At 35.5% G+C, this 6,028-nt stretch overlaps 1 pseudogene; it reads right to left on the bottom strand.

Moving 5' to 3' along the window:
- LOC106472074 overlaps positions 1 to 6,028 on the bottom strand; it is a 38,498-nt pseudogene that overhangs the window by 26,254 nt on the left and 6,216 nt on the right.

Consider the following 6,028-nt stretch of genomic DNA (forward strand, 5'->3'; position numbering starts at 1 on the left):
TTGACTTTTCGAAGTTCAACAGAGAACGTCTTCACTACCAGGATGTAGAGGTAGAGACCTTCGACGAACATCCAGAAGAAGTTTGTACCCATCAGGTACGTGAGAAAAATAGTTAGGATGCAGGCTGCCTACGAACCATTGTAGAGGACCCGTGTTAGTTTTGGAAAGTTTAAACGTGATCTATATTTCCTGCTGTCATTATCATACGTTACTATGTGGAAATTAAAATCTGGGCAAAACTTCGTTATAACTCTCGCATGTTAAAAAAAGAAGTAAGCACCTTATTCGTGACAGTTTAACAATCCCCCTTAAGAATATCCCAAACCTATTAAGGCAGGAGACATTCTAAGTGTTGTTTCGACGAGTATTGTTTTATCAAGTTTTTTTTTTTTTCAAGAATTAATACTCTTGTTAAAAGATCAATAGGCATGCAGAACATAAGCTAGTATCAAATGTCCTCATAATTCCAAGGACAAGCTCGCGTGTAGACTACTATAAACGAGTACTTTAAAAATCACAATCAGTAATTGATGAGTAAAGGAACAATGAAGTTCAACTGTGCTTTTGTTTTAATTCTAGGCGGACTACATGGGTAGGTCAGAGGTCCCTAGAGTTGAAGCCATCCTTAATTTTGAAACATTGACCAGAGGAAAGTTAAGCAGACATCTATCGCCACAAGAACAGAATAAAGGAACTGACTGTCACTTTTATAATGCTCATCCAAATCTAAATCTGCAGAGTGTCTTAAAAGACTTCGCACCACGAACCTTGCATCTTTGGAACAGCAGCCCGCAACATTAAGCACTAGGCGACGCCCGTTTTTTTTTGTTTTGTTTTTAATTCGGGGGAAACAAAAATGCAAGTCTCAGTTTTATTACACTACTTGTATTTCAAGAACTAGTCAACGAACGATAGTAGCTGTAGATAGCAGACTTTATAAACAGTAACAGCTGGAAAAGGAAATGTTATACAGTTAATGTGCACGCAACCCCTTAACACGCTAAAAATTGAGTTTCTATACCCGCTGGGCACAACATAGATAGCCCATTGTGTAGCATTGTGCTTAACAAATATATATATATATATATATGTTAATAAAGGGGATTACCAGCTTATGGATCTTATGAATCCAGTTGTGGATCCTGTTGTTTATTAATAATTAACAAAAACAAATGTCACTTTCATTCAGGTCGAGGATTGATATACCTAATTCAGGTTTTTCCACTAAAGAAAAAAGTAGGCCGTGACTCAGATATCTAGTTCAGTTTTTAATCTAAAAAAGTAGTTCCTAAATGAAGCCGCGGAGTGACATGCGAACTTTTGTTAAGCTCGTTAAATATTTCAACTGGTTCTGGATTGTATTGTCAAAGAATTCCTGTTTTCACACACCCTGCGTTAAGTTTTTCTCACAAAACGTATTCCTATGTTCAGACGACATACAGCTTGACATACATGTTTTGCGCACAAAAAAATAGTTCTTCACATTTTATATTTTTCCACAACCAGTTAAAGTTTGCACCAAAATAAAAAAAAAAGTGAAATCTCTTTTCTTTTCAGACTTTACACTGGAGAAATCGTCACATGAAATGCAAATTCAAAGAAAAATATAAGTTATTAATACGTTATAGATCCTTACCTTGGTTCCTGCTGCAGTGGGATTTGGCTGAAGTTGAAGAATACCTGTAACGATCCAAGTCAAGTCCAATAATATGTACGTAATGATAAGATTGGTGTGAATGGTGTTTCGATGACACCGGAGATCTCTGTCAACGAGACAAGAAAGAAGTTAATATCTAACGCGCTAGATCCGGTAAAACAAACGGTAGAACTGCTTAGAGAAAAAAATGCTTAGGCATTTACTAATTTAAATAACGATTTAAAACGCTGAGCAAGTGAGTCTTAACAAACAGAAAAGTTTCCCGCTGAATTAGTGCTCACTACGTCTTCGCTATTTTGAAGAAATTTAGCTCGGAAATGACAGAAGAAAACTGAGAAACACCCAAAATTAGCAAGAGTAAAATTACAGACACAGACATATCACTCTATGTCATCTAAAAAGTCATCCGTATAAAGTCAGAAGAGTATTCAGAAGTCACAACACAATACGATCGCAGTTAATACAAGTCAATGCTTCTATAGACTTAACGGAGAGTAAAACTACCATTTACAACACCTCTTGTGAATGTGGACTCCAATAAACTGGAGAAACAACAGTTAGAATTCAGGAGCATAATGCATAAGACTCTCTAATACTGGTTTATCTTCATATCAGATAATGCCGGAGAAGAAGGTCATAAAATAAAGTATTAAAATGATGGATATGAGCAACACAAGAGAAAAAAGAAGTTTCTTGAGCCAACTAACTGATAACACCACTCAGACAACTAAACATAGACATCAGAAAAACCTGGATACAAATCTTGTTCGGTGATGACTGGATAGTACACCACCCTTTTTAACAAAGGGACCCAGGATCGAATCTCGAATTTTGTCACCACAAACAGGGCAGCAGAATAGCGGCTGAATCGTAGCCTATAATCTAATTTATTATAAGAAGATTAACTACTTAATAATGAGGCTTAAGTGATCATATGGACAACTAACTAAAAAATTGCCCCCAGTGTTACAGCGATATGTCTGCGGACTTAAAACTGGCAGACCACAGATAGCCCCTTGTGTAGCTCTGCCGTTGTTAGAGGACCCTGGAAGGTTTATGGTTCAAAAAATGCTTAAAAAGTCGTTGGAGTCCATATTAACCCAATAATTTCAGAGTTAATCCCGGCATGAAAGAGTTGTTTAGGTTTTATAATTATATTCAAATATTTTTAATAACAACGTGTTTTCTCAGTCATTCTTGAGCCGTTGATCATAATCAGTCATGTTTTAGCGAAAACTCTTGTTTTAAATAGTAAGCTTGTTTGTTTGTAGTTAAGTATTGAGCCGCACAAATACTACAAACCAAAATACCTTAATTAATCCCGCTAATTACTGCTGGCTGCCCTGTGTACTATACCTAGAAATGGGTGTTTTAGTCAGTTCTTTACAGTAAGGGCTATAATAATTGCAATTTGTGGATCCCACCGGTAATTTGAGGTATAAAACATGATAAAACACTTACTTGAAATACAAGAATATGCCGAGAGCTAGTAGTAAAGCCAAGAGGGACACTCCGTAACCAGCGTAGTAGACTGTGGTCGCTTCTTTGACGTCCCATAGCACCTTTCAGAATTGTTAATAGTGATGAGCAAATGGTTTTAACAATCAGAGTTTAAATAAAGAACGTTATTGATAAAGATAAGATACTGTGAATAAAGCATGGGCAATAATTGTACTCTGACTCCATTTTGTGTCAACCTTGAACAATGGAAAAAGCTTTATGACCCCCCTTAACTTATCAATCCAACATTTCAAATGTTATATTGTGACCCAATTTTGGATCAACTTTGAACTATACATCAGATTTTATGACCCTGTAACTTGTCATTCCGGCATTTCAAAATATTAGGTTGAGACCCCATTTTGATCAACCAAAGATCACAAGTTAAAGAAAAAAAAAAGCTGAAGGCTACCCTGTTCATCTATTCATTCACCCATCTATCCTCCTACTCACCCACCAACGCACCCATCTATCTAAGTTAATAAACATCGTTATATCTTTTTAAAGAAACAGTAATTTTCCAAGGTTCCGAAATACTTTCTTTTTTTGGTTAAAAAAATGGAGTTCATTGTTAATGCAAAGTCACGTAAATATATTGAGCTGCTAGTGACGGTAGCTTCTCGGAGCTTAGTTTGTTTTATAAATAAAAAATTGATATTGCCTTCAGGGATAGGATATAAGCCTATCAACGGGAAATAAAATCTATCCTTCGGTTATTACTATGAAATATTAACAACAAGTATGACGTTAACTCAGTATCTGAGAAGTGAAATCGATGTTATATAAGCCAGCATGTTTATCACGTGATATTCCTAAGTTTAGATCGCTTGATACTGTTTTGTTTGCAGTTGAATTGGCACGAATATATTAAAAACAGGTTTTTTTACTCCTTTTCTTTCCTGTCTTTCTTTTTTCGAAAGCAAGTGAACAACATTTTAATAAAATATAAACTTACTGTTATCACCAGGAACGAAACTACTTTATCATATTAGAATAGAAAAATTTTAATTTCTAGTTTAAAAAAAAACAAAGCATGGATTGGTTTATCTTTCTGATGCACTCTCTAAGAAAAGTAGGCTTAGGACAAAGACAAACACTAACTTGTAAGTGGATGCTAAGCCTAAAGACAAATTCACTGTTTGTATTTTTTAAATAGAAGGTTGAAAAATTAAACACATATTATATTTAATGATAGAAAGTGATGAGTGGACTGATAGTTTTTGTTTGTTTGTTGTAAAGCACAACGCTACACAATTGGCAATCGAAACCCAATTTTTAGTGTTAGAAGCCCATTGATATATAGCTGTCTGTTATTTGAAGATTTTAGGGCATGATTAAGAGTTAATCTTTGAGTTTGTTTTTTTATTACTAAGATATTTTTAAATAAGTATTCATTGCTTGTTTGCCACCCCCTCCCCAGTTTCACAGCGGAATGTCTGCGGACTTACAACGCTAGAAACCGGGTTTCGATACCCGTGGTGGGCAGAGCACAGATAGCCCATTGTGTAGGTTTGTGTTTAACTACAAACGAAACAAATACTGTTTGTTTCTAGTAAGTTTTTCTCACCTAATTATCGTTTCTCATCTGGAAATTTGGCCAAATTCTCGGTCTTTGTTGTTGTTGTTGTTTTTATATTTTCCCTGTCATTCAGTAGTTGAGGGAACCTGATATGGCGGGTTGCGAGTTCGAATCCCGTCACTGAACAAACTCGCCCTTTCAGCCGTGAGGAAAATTATAATGTGACGGTCACTCACACTTTTTTGTTGGTAAAATAGAGTTGACGGTGGGTGGTGTTCACTAGCTGCCTTTCCTCTAGCCTATCACTCCTAAATTAGGGACGGCTAGCACAGATAGACTTTCCGGTAAAAATTCCAAAAACAAACAAGTAGTTATCTGCCTTCATTCAATACTCACTACTTGTTGTTGTTGTTTTTTTTTCCTTAATTATTTTCTTACAATTACTCGGTATTTGTTGCTTTTATTTGAATCGTTTTGCAGCATTACATGCTTCTTTCTCTAATTGCTACCCCCCCCCCCGAGATATATGGGACAAATAAGTTATCGTATGTTTTAGGTTATCTTCTCCTGTAGGCAGAACAAGGAATAATTCTTTAGTTTTTTTTTTGCTAAAAGTGTCGTATCAGGTGAATCAAAGAAACGGTAAGTTCTAATTGGCTTTGTTATGCAAATAGCGCCGATAACAGCATTATAAATTCAGTTATTCTCCGAAAAGACTTATATTCAAACGGAGAGAGAGAGAGAGAGAAGACTGTAGAGAATCAACGTGTATGATGAAAATATTTTTAAATAGGAATAAGTGGTTTATATTATAATAGGATTACACTCCTGAAGAAGAGAGACGTTTGTCTTCTCAAAGTACCAGGATTCATATCTTTAAATACAATCATCTAGCCTCTGTTCGTGCTTTGATCTTTAACAGATCAGCTTTGGCTTCGTGTCAGGAACAAATCATAAGAGTAATTAGCGACTTTTTATTCTGTTATGTATAACGGGGCTCATATTTTCAAAATATAAAGAGACAAAATAAAACTCACCTGTAGCATTTCGTTTTCAATCAACAGTGGTTTACATCGTGAGTAGTCAGACTTCTCCGCCCATGTTCCATTTTCATAGCAAAACCGACTAGCGTTCTCTGCAGAAATTCCATAACAAAAATTAGTCCATAGCTATGTATGTAACTTCAAGAAATTAGGTCAAATAACAAATTAATCACGTGCTGTGTGTGTAGTGTATGTAACTATAAGAAGTTAGGTAAAATAACAAATTTGTCACGTGCTGTGTGTGTGTAGTGTATGTAACTATAAGAAGTTAGGTAAAATAACAAATTTGTCACGTGCTGTGTGTGTGTA

Source organism: Limulus polyphemus, unplaced genomic scaffold, assembly GCF_000517525.1.
Source record: "Limulus polyphemus unplaced genomic scaffold, Limulus_polyphemus-2.1.2 Scaffold5066, whole genome shotgun sequence".
Classification (NCBI taxonomy): domain Eukaryota; kingdom Metazoa; phylum Arthropoda; class Merostomata; order Xiphosura; family Limulidae; genus Limulus; species Limulus polyphemus.